Below are 14,181 nucleotides of genomic sequence, written 5' to 3' on the forward strand. Positions count from 1 at the left end.
CGTCAGTAATAGTAGTAGTGCACCCCAGACAGAGACCTTAGGATAGAAGGAAACCACATAGACCCAACACCCACGTCAAATGTGTCCAACAGAGAAGGACATCCAAGAGGAAGGCAAGCAGTAGGTGAACAAGTGCCCAAATTGGGGCTAGAACTGTTAAGGCAACCAGACACAGCAAAAGGACAATGAAAAGATAACAATTGCATTCAATCATCAGAAAAATAAAGCATAGTCAATACTAGCATTTAAGCCATTTGGAGCAAGTGTGTTCAATCTATGGATCCATCTGGCTTCACTCCTGAGGAGTTCTGAATTCCTGTCACCCCCCCGTTCCAAGGGGGCCACCCTATCAATGAGCATAGCCCTAAGGGTAGATACAGCATGTCGTTGCTCCAGGAAATGTCTTGCCACAGGCTGGTCCGAGTGGCCATCTTTTAGGGCCGCTCTAATGGCGCTCTTATGATTGGGAAGTCTCTCCCGAAACGGGGTGATGGTTTTGCCTACATAGAACCGTCCACATGGACAAGACAGTAGATAAACCACGAAATCAGATGTGCAAGTCAGTCTGTGCCTTATCACAAAGCTCTTATTGGTGGTAGGATGGTGGAATCGTTCACCAGTGATGAGGGAGCTGCAGGTCACGCAGCTCCCACATTTATAACATCAATTTTTAAGGGGTTTAAGCCAAGTTCTTTCTTTCTTCCAGGGGTCAGTTTTCATCAAATATGACTTGAGGCTTTCTCCACTTTTATGTACCACCCTAGGAGGAGGGTTTTCTTTGAACGGTAGCGATTTATCTCCACTTATGAGCGGCCAGTTCCTATGGATCACCTTTCGTAATGCACCTGTGGCTGGGGTGAACCTGGTCACCAGGTTCAAGGTCGGTTCACCGTTGGTGGGGTCTCTACCCAGTCCTCTGGCCACTAGGCAACTTCGTTCTTGCTGCTTCACCTCTTCAAGTGTTTTTTGCACCATCGTCGGATTATAGCCTCTGTTGACGAATTTTGTTTTCATTTCCTCAAGTTGGAGCAACATCAACTCTTGGTCAGAATTATTACGTATAACACGCATCAGTTGGGACTTAACGATTCCCTTCTTGAGTTGAGGTGGGTGGTAACTAGTAAATTGTAATAATGTGTTTCCATCTGTGGGCTTGGAATACAAAGTCGTATTCAGTTTACATTCCCCAGCTCCCTCAGATTTAAAAATGCATAGGTCAAGAAAGTGTATCGTCTCACAGCTAATCTCATGCTTAAACTTGACTGGGATCAGAAAATCATTAAGGGATTCAATCCACGTCTCCAGTTCTCCTGCTGTTCCACCCCAGATGACCAGCAGGTCATCTATATACCTGCGGTATAGTAACAAGTTTGGGTTGTTTTGGCTGAACACAAATTCCTCTTCGAACCATGCCATGAACAGGTTCGCATAGGACGGAGCCAAGCTGGACCCCATGGCTGTCCCTACCATCTGGAGGTAGAAATGCTCCTCAAATCGGAAATAGTTGTGTGTCAAGCACATCATCAGCCAGTCCAGTAGGATTTCAATAGGAGGGCCTAGGTATTCATCAGATTTCATCAATGACTGTCTCACAGCCTCTACACCAAGATCATGTGGGATGATGGTGTAGAGGCTGTTGACGTCAAGGGTAACAAGGTAGCAATCAGCCGGAAATGATCTTTCCTGGAGCAGGTTGATAAGTTGGATCGAGTCTTGTAGGAAAGCCCTTGTGTTCTTTACAATCCCCTGTAGGTGAAAGTCGATATATTTCGCCAGATTTTGGAACAGTGATCCCACCGCTGATACAATAGGTCGCCCAGGTGGTTTACATGCATCCTTGTGGATTTTTGGGATAGAATAAATAATAGGGTATCTGGGGAAGGCTGGTACCAAAAAGTCCCATAGCGTCTGTTCAATGTGACCATTGTTTAGGGCAAAAGTTAGAATGTCTTCTAACTTTCTTTTGTAGGTAAGGGTAGGATTAGCAGTTAACCTTCTGTAGGTGGTGCTATCGTTTAATTGCCCCAATAATTCATCTCTGTAGTACTGGTAATCCAGGACAACAATGGCACCCCCCTTGTCCGCCGGTCTGATCACTATAGAATCATCTTCAGTCTTTGTAGGGCTGCCCATTCCTGTTTTTCTAAGTTTGTTCTGCAAGTACCCATATTGCTAAGCTCATTGGAGATTTGCCGGGAGCAGACACTGGTGAATGTCTTGATAGTAGGATGCGTATTCTTGGGTTCGAACCCAGATTTAGTCACAAATCTGTTGTCACCATCCAGTGGCCTGGAGTTCTTGAAATGGTTCTTAATTTTTAATGTTCTTTGCAGGCGGTGTATATCCACCAAGTTGTCAAAAACATCCACACGCGGTGTGGGTACATAGCTTAAACCCTTGCTGAGTAACTTGATCTCATCTTCATCAATAGGTCTGTTACTTATGTTAATTACCACACTTTCCATGTCCATTAGTTTTTTCGCTGTTTTTTTCCACCACCCGCCCCTTCTGATGTATGACCTACGTCTGGGATGGGCGGTTTGCCGTTTTTTGCCGATGATGGTGGTTTATTCTTTGATCTTGTCTTAACCTGTATCTGTGGTTTCACAGCATTCAGATTACTGGTAGAAGATTCAGCTTAACTAGAATCTCCCCCGCTCGTGTCCACAGTGTTAGCCAACGTACGGTGTCTGCGGTCATTACGTCTTTGTCTAAAGGGGGCATTTCTGCCTGATAGCCATTGATAGACCCTTCTTTCACGATAATCCATCTCAACAGTAGCTAATTTCTTATTTTTAAAGTTTATTAGATCTTTTCTGTACTTATCAACCTGTGATGCCAGCTTACCCAGCCAGTCCTCGGTCTCATCATATATATATATATATATATATATATATATATATATATATATACATGTCTAAATATGTATATATATATATATATATATATATATATATATATATATATATGTATGTGTGTGTATGTATTTATATATGTATAGATTTATTTACAGACATATACACACATATAAACACATAAATACACATGTACACATATGTATATATATATATATATATATATATATATATATAATTTTTCTTTGCATATATATATAACATTTTTCTTTGCATGTGGATGTGAAGTATAGCTAGATATTTACTATGCGCCAGCATTTTAATACTGCAGCTGCTCAGGGCACAAGTGGGGCTTGTATTATATCAATTTAAACAGTGGATAAGAGCACATTCAGGCTGAAGTATGACATAAGGTAATACATCAAACTAGTATATTTAATAAATATAGAAATGAGCATAAAAAGACATTAAAAACAAGTAAAAACTAAATCCACAACTTCATTCCTTACTGTTACAACACCTGGCCACCAGGAGGAAGCAAAGACACTCCAGCCAAAGGCTTACATATTCCTCCCACTTCCCCCATCCCCCCAGTCATTCGGCCAAGGGAATGAGGAAAAGCAGGAGAAACATCAGGGTATAAAGGTGCCAAAAGAAAACAAAAATATGGGCCGCCCAAACAAAAATTCACACGGGCAGGGTCATGGACTCTCCCTGCCAGGAAAAAAAGAAATGTATCTGGTAAGCATACATTTAGTTTTCTTTCCAAAGGCAGGGAGTCCACAACTGCATTCCTTACTATTGGGAAACAATACCCAAGCTCCAGAGGACACTGAATAAATTCACGGGAGGGAACTAAAGAAAAAAATGTGGACCCTAAACTGAGGGCACCACAGCCTACAAAATCTTTCTCCCGAAAGCTGCTTCTTGTAGTAGTAGTAAAAAAGTGTGTAAGGAGGACCAAGTAGCTGCCTTACAAATCTGATCCACAGAGGCTTAGTTCTTAAAAGCCCAGGAAGAGGCAACTGCTCTAGTGGGATGAGCTCTCAGGAGGCTGTTGACCCGATGTCTCGTAAGCTAAGCGGATGATACTCCTCAACCAAAAAGACAAGGAAGTCGCAGATGCCTTCTAACCCCTGCACTTATCTGCATACAGAACAAATAAGTATCAAGATTGTCTGAACTCCTTAGTAGCCTGAAGGGAAAACTGCAAGGCCGAACCATATCCAAATTATGGAGTAACCTTTCCTTAGCAGAGGAAGGATTAGGACACAGGGAAGGAACCACAATCTCCTGGGTGATGTTTTGATCGGACACAACCTTAGGAAGGAAACCTAACCTTGTACATAACACTGCCTTGTCAGCATAAAACACAAGGTAAGGGGAATCACCCTGTAAAGCCAAAATCTCAGAGACTCTGCAAGCTGAGGCAATGGCTACCAAAAATAAAACCTTCCAAGATAATAACTTAATATCAACAGAATGCATGGGCTCAAACGGAGCCTGTTGCAAAACACGAAGAAAAAGATTGAGGCTCCAAGGAGGAGCAACTGGTTTAAAAACAGGTCTGATTCTAGTCAGAGCCTTATTAAAGGATTTTACATCCGTAAGATCAGCTAGTCTAGACCGATAAAGTCGATATCTGGCCCTTCAGAGAGCTGACAGAAAGACCCTTCTCCAAACTGTCTTGGAGAAAGGATAAGATTCGAGCAACCTTCACTTTGTGCCATGGGAAACTATGTTCCTCACACCAGTGGAGATAAGTCATCCATACCTTATAGTATATGCAGTGAGTAACTGGCTTACGAGCCTGGATCAAAGTCTATGACCCTCACAGAGAATACTCTATTGAACAGAACTAAACGCTCAATCTCCAAGCAGTCAGCCTCAGAGAATCTAGATTTTGGTGTAGGAAGGGGCCTTGATTTAGAAGGTCCTTCAAGGCCAGGATGGAGCTATTAAAATCATTGGGACTTCCTCCTGTTTGATGTGAGCCACTACCCGAGGGAGCAGAGCTAATGGAGGGAAGTGTTATATGAGACTGAACCTCCATGGAACCGCCAATGCATCTTTTATCTCTGCTTGAGGATCCCTTGATCTCGACCCATATTTGGGAAGCTTGGCATTTAGGTGAGAAGCCATGAAATCAATCTCCGGCATTCCCCATCTAAAACAAATCTCTACAAACACCCCGGGGTGGAGAAATCATTCTATCGGATGAAAAGATTCTCTGCTGAGAAAATCCGCTTCCTAGTTGTACACCCCTAGAATGTGGATGGCTGACAGAACACAGTTGTGAGCTTCCCCGCATTGTAATATTAAGGAAACCTCCATCATCCCCAGGGAACTCATTGTTCCTGCCTGATGATTGATGTTAGCGACTAAGGTTATATTGTCTGATTGAAATCTTTTATATCAGGTCGAACCCCACTGAGGCCATGCTATTAACGCATGGTGAATTGCTTTGAGTTCCAGAATGTTTATTGGAAGGGAAGATTCTTCCTGAGAAAAAAGCCACTGAGCCCTCTTGGGACCCCAGACAGCTCCCCAGCCTGAGAGGCTGGTATCCATAGTCACAATCTCCCAGGACAGTCACAAGAAGCATTTGCCTATCGACAAGTGATCTTGACAAAACCATCAAGAGAGAGACTCTCTCGTCAAGTTGTCCTACATAATCGCCTGAGACAGGTCTGAATGATCGCCATTCCATTGTCTCAGCATACATAGTTGTAGAGGTCTGAGATGAAATCGAGCAAAAGGAATAATGTCCATACAGGACACCATGAGTCCAATTACTTCCATGCACTGGGCCACTGAAGGTCTTTGAGAGTTCTGTATTGACAGACAACTCACCATTAGCTTGGGCCATCTTTGATCCATTAGGAAAAAAATGTAATGCAGACAGAGTCTATGACCGTGCCCAGAAAAACCACCCTGGTACTCGGAACCAGAGAACTCTTTTCTAAGTTTATTTTCCATCCATGTGACCAAAGCAGATTCAGAAGAGTTTCAGAATGTGCTTCTGCCAAAGGAAAAGATGGAGCCTGAACCAAGATATCATCCAGGTAAGGGGCAACCGCAATACCCTGTGATCTGGCTATGACTAGAAGAGCACCCAGAACCTTTGTGAATATCCTTGGAGCAGTTACTAAGCCAAACAGCAGAGCTATGGAATGGAAATGCTGATCCTTAAAAGCAAATCTCAGGAACTGAAAGTGATCCTGATTAATCTGGACATTTAGGTAGGTTTCCTTCAGATCTTTTATAGTCATGAATTGTCCCTCCTGTATTAGAGGGAGAATTGATCTGATGGTTTCCATCTTGAAGGAAGGGACCTTCCTTCTTGGGGACCACAAAAAGTTTGGAATAGATCCCGGGTACCGGGACTATTACTCCCAGGGAAGATAGATCCCGGATGCAATCTAAAAATGTTGTCCTCTTCTCTGGTCTTAAAGATCTCCTGGAGAGGAGCAACCTGCCCCTGGGAGGATGAGATTTGAATCCTATCTTGTATCCTTGAGATACAACATCTAAACACCCAGGGATCCTGTACGTCCTAAAACCAGGCATTTGAGAAAAAAGACAGTCTGACCCCTACTCAATCTGATCCCAGATCAGGGGGTCGTCCCTTTATGAAGATTTGTTATCTGTAGGTTTCTCAGTCTGTTTGGACTAGTTCCAAGTCTGGGGAGGTTTCTAGGTACCCTTGGATTGCTCAGGCATGGAAGAAGATTGACCTCTCTGAGGCTTGTCTGAACGTCCCTTAGATCTGTTTTTCTTGTACTGGGGAACAAAGGCTCCTTTTCCCCCAGTAACAGTAGAGATGATAGAGTCCAATCCTGGACAAATAGAATATTTCCCTTAAATGGAAGAGAAAGGAGTCTAGACTTGGAAGTCATGTCTGTTGACAAAGAATTTAACCAGAGGGGCCTGCAAGCAAGGACTGCAAACCCTGAACCCTTGGCATTCAGTTGAATAATCTGCATATTTGCATCACAGATAAAATAATTTGCAATTCTCAGAGCCTTAATTCTATCCTGAATCTCCTCAAGTGGGGATTCTACTTCAATAAACTCAGACAGAGAGTCACACCAATAGGTAGCTGCCCCTGCAACCACGGCAACTGTTGCTGCAGGCTGAAAAAGATATCCCATATGTTGAAAGATCTTCCTTAAATAATTCTCCAATTTTTTTGTCCATAGGTTCCCTGAAAGAAGAGCTATCCTCCAGGGGAATAGTAGTGTGCTTGACAAGCCTAGAAATGGCTCTATCCACCTTAGGAATGCAGTTCCAATCCTCTCCCATTCAGAAGAAATAATCTTTGCCATGTGAACAGGGACCGGGAAGGTCTGTGAAGCCTTCTTATCTCCATAAACTCTATCTAGTTTCAGAATTAGTGGTTCCTCAGGAAGCTTTGCTTTAGGAACCTCTAGGATAGTTAAGACTTCCTTTAAAAGGAAGCACAGATGTTCAATCTTATATGGAAATTGGAGATTAAAATGTTTATATGGAAATTGGAGATAAAAATGTTTTTAGAATAGGGGTTGTATATAGGCCTCCATTGCAGGATGAAAAACTGGACAATCTGTTATTAGATGAAATAACCAAAATGACCATGAAGGGTAAGGTTATAGTACTGGGGGACTTTAATTTGCCAGATATAGACTGGAAGATTCCTTCTGCTAGATCGGCTAGAAGCAGGTATATTCTTGAATCTCTGCTAGGGGAATCACTTGAACAATTAGTCAAGGAACCAACTCGTAAGGAAGCTATATTAGATCTAATACTTACAAACAGTGATACAGTTTCAGATGTGTCTGTAGGTGAGAACTTAGGATCCAGTGATCATCAATCTGTTTGGTTTAGTATTCATGTTCAGGAACTGTCCACCCAGACTAAAACAAAAGTTTTAGACTTTAGGACGGCAGATTTTTCATTAATGGAAGAATACCTAAAAAACTATTTAAAGGGGAAAACTCTTATTACAGGGGTTCAAGAACAGTGGGAATTTGTGAAAGGTGCCATTTTAGATGCAACCGCACACTGTATTAGACATGTCTGTAAAAGTAAAAGAAAGCGGAAACCAATTTGGTTTTCCAAAGAAGTAGCACATGCTGTAAAGACAAAAAAGATAGCTTATAAAAATTACAGACACACACAAGCAGATGATGATATGAAAATACGGAGACTCCAACAAAAAAAGACTAAGCAGTTAATTAGGAAGGTTAAAGCTCATGCAGAAGAGAAGATAGCACAGTCAGTAAAACATGGGGACAAAACATTCTTTAGATATATCAGTGAAAGAAGAAAAAATAAGGTAGGAATAGTAAAATTGAAATCAGTTGATGGTAGAATAATAGAAGGAGATAAGCAGATTGCAGACTGTCTCAATGATTACTTCTGTTCTGTTTTCACTAAATATTGTGAAGATACAATGTCTACATTAAGGGATGCTACGCAAAATAGAAACAAGCTTAACAGTAATCTTTTTACAGAGGATGAGGTTTTGTTAGCATTATCAAAAATAAATGTTACAAAGGCAGTGGGTCCTGATAATATTCATCCAAGGGTTTTAAAAGAACTTCGATCAGTGCTAACTGTCCCATTAACTGATCTGTTTAATCAGTCACTATTAACAGGAGCTGTCCCAGATGATTGGAGAATAGCAAATGTAATACCTCTTCATAAAAAGGGCAGTAGAGAAGAATTTGGCAACTACAGGCCAGTTAGTTTAACTTCAGTAGTAGGGAAATTAATGGAAAGCCTCTTAAAAGAAAGAATTATGACTTACATAAAGACAAACAATTTAGAGGACCAAAATCAGCATGGTTTTACTTCAGGGAGATCATGTCAGACTAATCTAATTGACTTCTTTGATTATGTACGTTAGAATATACCCTTTTAACCTTAAGGGGAAGGTGGGAAAGAACTCGAGATGACAATCTCAGACCTAACTCCAGATAAACCTAAGTACTGGATAAGGTAGTGCCTAATGCCAATTATATTATGGTAGAAATAAAGAGAAAGGAGACAGGGACATTAATGTGGCACACTTGGGGGGATTGTTATCTCAAAACATGATAGGTAGGTGATTGTGTAGTGTGATACTATGTAGTTAGTTTAAAACTTAACATTTATTATGAATTAGATAAAATATAATCAGTGGTGTGGACCATGCCACTTTATGTTAAAACACATTAGCATATACATAACGAAAAGAAATTCAAAATAAATTAAAGAAAAAATATATTTACAAGCACTGCTAACTCTCTGTATAAGGAGTAACCTCCTATTACTTGCACAATTAATTATTTAGTGCCAGGGTAAAGGTATCGTAATACTATTGTTTATATAAGTAACTGCAGCAAGCTTAGGTTGAGGTGTTTTTAGAAAGAGTACTATTGTAGACGATGCTTCTATGCCTTAAAATTAAATCAACTATTAGCACTCCTAACACTCTCCTATTCCCAAAGCAAGCTGTGTATTTAAACCATTATAGGTGCCCTAAAAGAGGGCCAACAATTATACCGCAAGGAATTAATCTATAGATAGTATTATTTTATAACCGTTACCCCGTTTTTTATCAATACCCCATTAAACAAAACAGAGAGCGCAGTGCGAACGGCCTAACGCGCGTTTCGCATACGCTTTTTCAAAGGCTGACCCGATCACCTCCCGGGATTTCCTTTTGTAGGTCCTCAGACCAATCCTAGTCCATTATTTTGACAGACACGTCTAGTCGTCCAATCGCATTTGACTTTGTGCGATTGGTTCAGACAGAGGGTGTGTGCCGTTAGTGTGCGGTTGGATACAAATGTGGGCGTAAGTATGCTCCCTGTCATATCGCTCCATCCCGGACTCCACTGGAAACGGCTCAAAGATATTATAGGAGATAGTAAACAAACAGCACCAAATAATCCTCATAACAGTGTATCTGAATGTATATACCTGGATCAATCAGACTTATTGGGTTATATATGTAAGAATACGCCATAAATAAACTCTGCAGTCCCATAATCCTAAAATACGGATCAAGTAAGTTGCATTACACATTACCTGATTCTAAGAATTGTGAACATATAGGTTTAGGTGATTACCCTTACTATATATTTTTATGCAGGTTGGTGCAAGTAGATCCGTTATAATTTTATTGCTTATATGGAAAGACAGTATATGCTTTCCGTATATGGTTCTATTATATGAACAATAGATCTGAGTTTTTATTACTATAACTTCAATAATAAAGTTCCCAAGAACTCAAAATTTGATACATATTTATATTCACATAATAGAAATTTTATACAGGTATATTGAATAAGATCCATAGTAATCTAGATTAGGGGTCTCTAGTTTTAATCTGGAGATAGATACATAGTAAGATTTAAGGGTTTACAATTCTTCAAATATTCATGCAGTTTTCCCATTATCAGGATACCATTTGAAATACATGGTTTTATCTATTTTAGACTTATTTCAAATCATATATTGGGTAAGGGGGATATACACAAAGATAGGTATGGCATCACATTTAGAGGATTTTACTCTAAGAATGCACTAAAAGTTAAAGTTTCATTGGGCCCCTTTGGACTCATGCTTTGCAGTCTAAAGATCCATTTCGTCTCTGCTTTAAGTAGTGCATTTTCAATATTTCCCCCTCTTATGCCTAATGAGACTTTCTGGAGAATCCAACTTCGTAATTCTGGTTTACAGTCATGTTTTTCTAAAAAGTGTCTTGCCACTGTTGTCAGTTTTTTGTCATGTTCCAAATCATTCCTTGCATTTTTGATGTTACATATATGTTCGCCCAAACGTCTTCTGAATTCACGTGTCGACATACCGACATACTTCTTGTTACAGTTGCACTCAATACAATAGATGATATTTTTGCTCCTACAATTATAGAAGTCATTCATTACAATCACTCCAGATGGAAAGATATTCATCTGTTTTACATTTAGGATGTATGGGCAGAATTTACAAGTTCCACATGCATATGTTCCCAAGAAATCCTTTCTTTTTTTAGTAGCAGTTTTGACAAAATGACTCTTAGTGATCTTATCCCTAATAGTAGGGGCTCGTCTCCAGCTCATTGCAATGTTATCACCAATGCACTGTGATAAATCCTCGTCTGTTTTTAAAATATGTACATGAGTATTTAGTATGTCCTTTATTTCCTTATGTGCAGTGTTGAAAGTACTGACAAACCTAACTTTGTTATCCATGTTAGTTTTGGGTTTAGGTTTTAACAAATGTGCTCTGTCCGTATGAAGGGCTCTGTGATATGCCTTTTTTAGGATACTATTCGGGTATCCCCTTGTTTTCAATCTCTTTTTCATATCCATTGCTTGATTCTTAAAGTCAATAATGTCAGAACAATTACGCCTTAACCTAAGGAATTCCCCAAAGGGTATAGCTTTCTTGGTGGCAGGATGGTGTGCACTTTGGAAATTCAGTATTGAGTTCGTGGCAGTTTCCTTTCTATAGAGGTCTGCTTTGATCTGACCAAACATATCTCTCGAAATCTTTAAATCGAGGAATGTAACACTTTCATGATTGATTTCATATGTTAAACGTAAATTCAAATTATTGGTATTGAGGATTCCAATAAATTCTTTGAATAGGGATATGTCACCTTTCCAAATCAGGAAGACATCATCTATGTACCTGAGCCACAGGACAATGTTGTCCGCATATCTTTCCATATCCATTCCAAAGACAAATTCTCGCTCCCACCACCCTAAATATATGTTCGCATAGGTGGGGGCACAGGCTGTGCCCATAGCTGTTCCTCGAAATTGCAGGAAGAATTTGTCATTAAAGACAAAGAAATTATGGCTCAGTACAAATTTGAGTAATTTAACTAGAAATGTATTTTTGGGAGTATGTTCTGTTGTTTCCATTTGAAGGAAATAGTTGACTGCATGGCAGCCCTAATGATGTTGAATTGACGTATAGAGGGACTCCACGTCACAGGTTGCTAAGAATATATCATCTTCTAGTGTCATGTCCTCAATTTTACTCAATACATCCATTGTGTCTCTCGTGTATGAGGGTAATGTTAGAACAATATTTCTTAATCTCAGATCCAAATATCTCGATGCCTGTTCACAAAGACTACCGATACCTGCCACAATTGGTCTGCCAGGGGGTGTCTGTTTGTTTTTGTGTATCTTTGGTAATAAGTAAAAGGTAGCAAAAGTATTAGACAAGGGAGGAGCAGTTGATGTAGCATATCTAGATTTCAGCAAAGCATTTGACACCGTCCCACACAATAAACTTATTCACAAACTAGATCTTCTTGGTCTAGATTCAAAAATTGTGAACTGGGTGGAATGCTGGCTTAAGGACAGAAAACAAAGTGTCTTAGTAAATGGAGTTCATTCAGCAGAGGGGGCTGTTACTAGTGGTGTTCCTCAGGGGTCAGTTCTGGGGCCTGTTTTGTTTAACATATTTATCTGCGATATCAGCAAAGGGCTACAGGGGAAAGTATGTCTCTTTGCAGATGATACAAAAATTTGCAACAGAGTGGATGTTCCAGGGGGGGTAGACAAAATGAGAAGTGATATACAACAATTGGAGGATTGGACAAACGACTGGGATCTAAAGTTTAACACAGCAAAGTGTAAAATAATGCATTTAGGGAAGAAAAATCCAAATGTTAATTACATACTCAATGACACTTTACTGACTGTTACAGACGAGGAACAGGACTTGGGAATTATTATTTCAGATGATTTAAAACTTAGTAAACAATGTAGTAATGCAGCGAGTAAGGCTAGCAGAATGCTTGGATGTATTGGTAGAGGTATTTGCAGCAGAAATAGTAAGGTTCTTATGCCACTTTATAGATCATTAGTTAGGCCTCATCTTGAGTATTGTGTGCAGTTCTGGAGGCCATATCTTCAGAAGGATATTAACAAACTTGAATCTGTGCAAAGGAGGGCTACCAAAATGGTACATGGTCTAAAAAATAAACTTACCAGGATAGGCTCAATGACCTAAATATGTATAGCTTAGAGGAGAGAAGGGAAAGAGGTGATATGATAGCAACTTTCAAGTACATTAAAGGGTTTAGTAAAACTGAGGCTGTGGGTATTTTACATAAAATGGAAAATTCAAGAACAAGGGGTCATGAGCTCAAGCTAAAGGGTAGTAGATTCAGGAGTAATTTGAGGAAGCACTTCTTTACAGAAAGAGTGATTGATTTATGGAATAAACTTCCTCAAGAGGTAGTAGCAACAAACACTGTGGGGGACTTTAAAAATGAATGGGACAAGCATAGGGCTATCCTACGAACTAGATAAGTTTATACTGTTAGGTAAGGTCGGACAGACTTGCTGGGCCTATGGCTCTTATCTGCCGTCAATATCTATGTTTCTATCTAAAAGAGGATTCCTCAGAAGGAACTGTCTTAACATCAGAGATTTCTGACTCAGACAGCTCGCCCTCAGACGCTACCAAAGTTAATTCATCCTCAGAAAGCTGGGACATACTAGCCAAGTCAGATTAAAAATTAGATAAATGTAGGTTTTCCTCTAGTGACGAAAGGCAAAGAATGACTGGGGGATGTGGGAGCCATATTTAAGTCTTTGGCTGGGGTGTCTTTGCCTCTTACTGGTGGCCAGATGTTGTAATCCCAACAGTAAGGAATAAAGTTGTGGACTCTCCCTGCCTTTGGAAAGAAAAATAAGTTAAAACATAATGCTAATCCCAATGTAGGGATGGATGAATGGAATAGTTCCATTGATTAATCAGAAAGATACTGAACAGTGTTGAAAAAAGTTAGTTCATTGTAGATGTTATCCTCAGATGAAATGGTGTGTAGAAATAGTGTTTGAAAATGATAATAAAAGCAATGTCCCCAAAAATATATATATAAAAATGTCATCCATCCCTACATTGGGATTTCCTTTATTTTTTAACTTCTTTTTTACTTATTTATTTGTATGTTAATTTCTATATTTATATTAAATGTACTAGTCTGATGTATTGCCTTATGTCATACTACAGCCTGAAGGCGCTCCTATCCACTATTTAAATTGCATTTTCCTTCTTTCATGCTGATCTGGTTAGGTGATCAGGAATAGTGAGTATGCTATATATTTGGCGCTGTTAACTATATTCTTTGTTCATACACTTGTATCATATCAGCAATTAGCAAAGTCCACAGCACCAAATCTTATGAAGAATCTTAGCTTTATTTAAGCATCAAGGCACACAACAGCAACCCGCAACATTTCAGGCTATTCACCCTTAATCATGCTAATACAGTGATACTGCCACCTAGTGGTCATACTATAATATCAAAACATTTTTGTAAAACTAT

This window comes from Bombina bombina, chromosome 5 (genome assembly GCF_027579735.1).
Source record: "Bombina bombina isolate aBomBom1 chromosome 5, aBomBom1.pri, whole genome shotgun sequence".
NCBI lineage: Eukaryota > Metazoa > Chordata > Amphibia > Anura > Bombinatoridae > Bombina > Bombina bombina.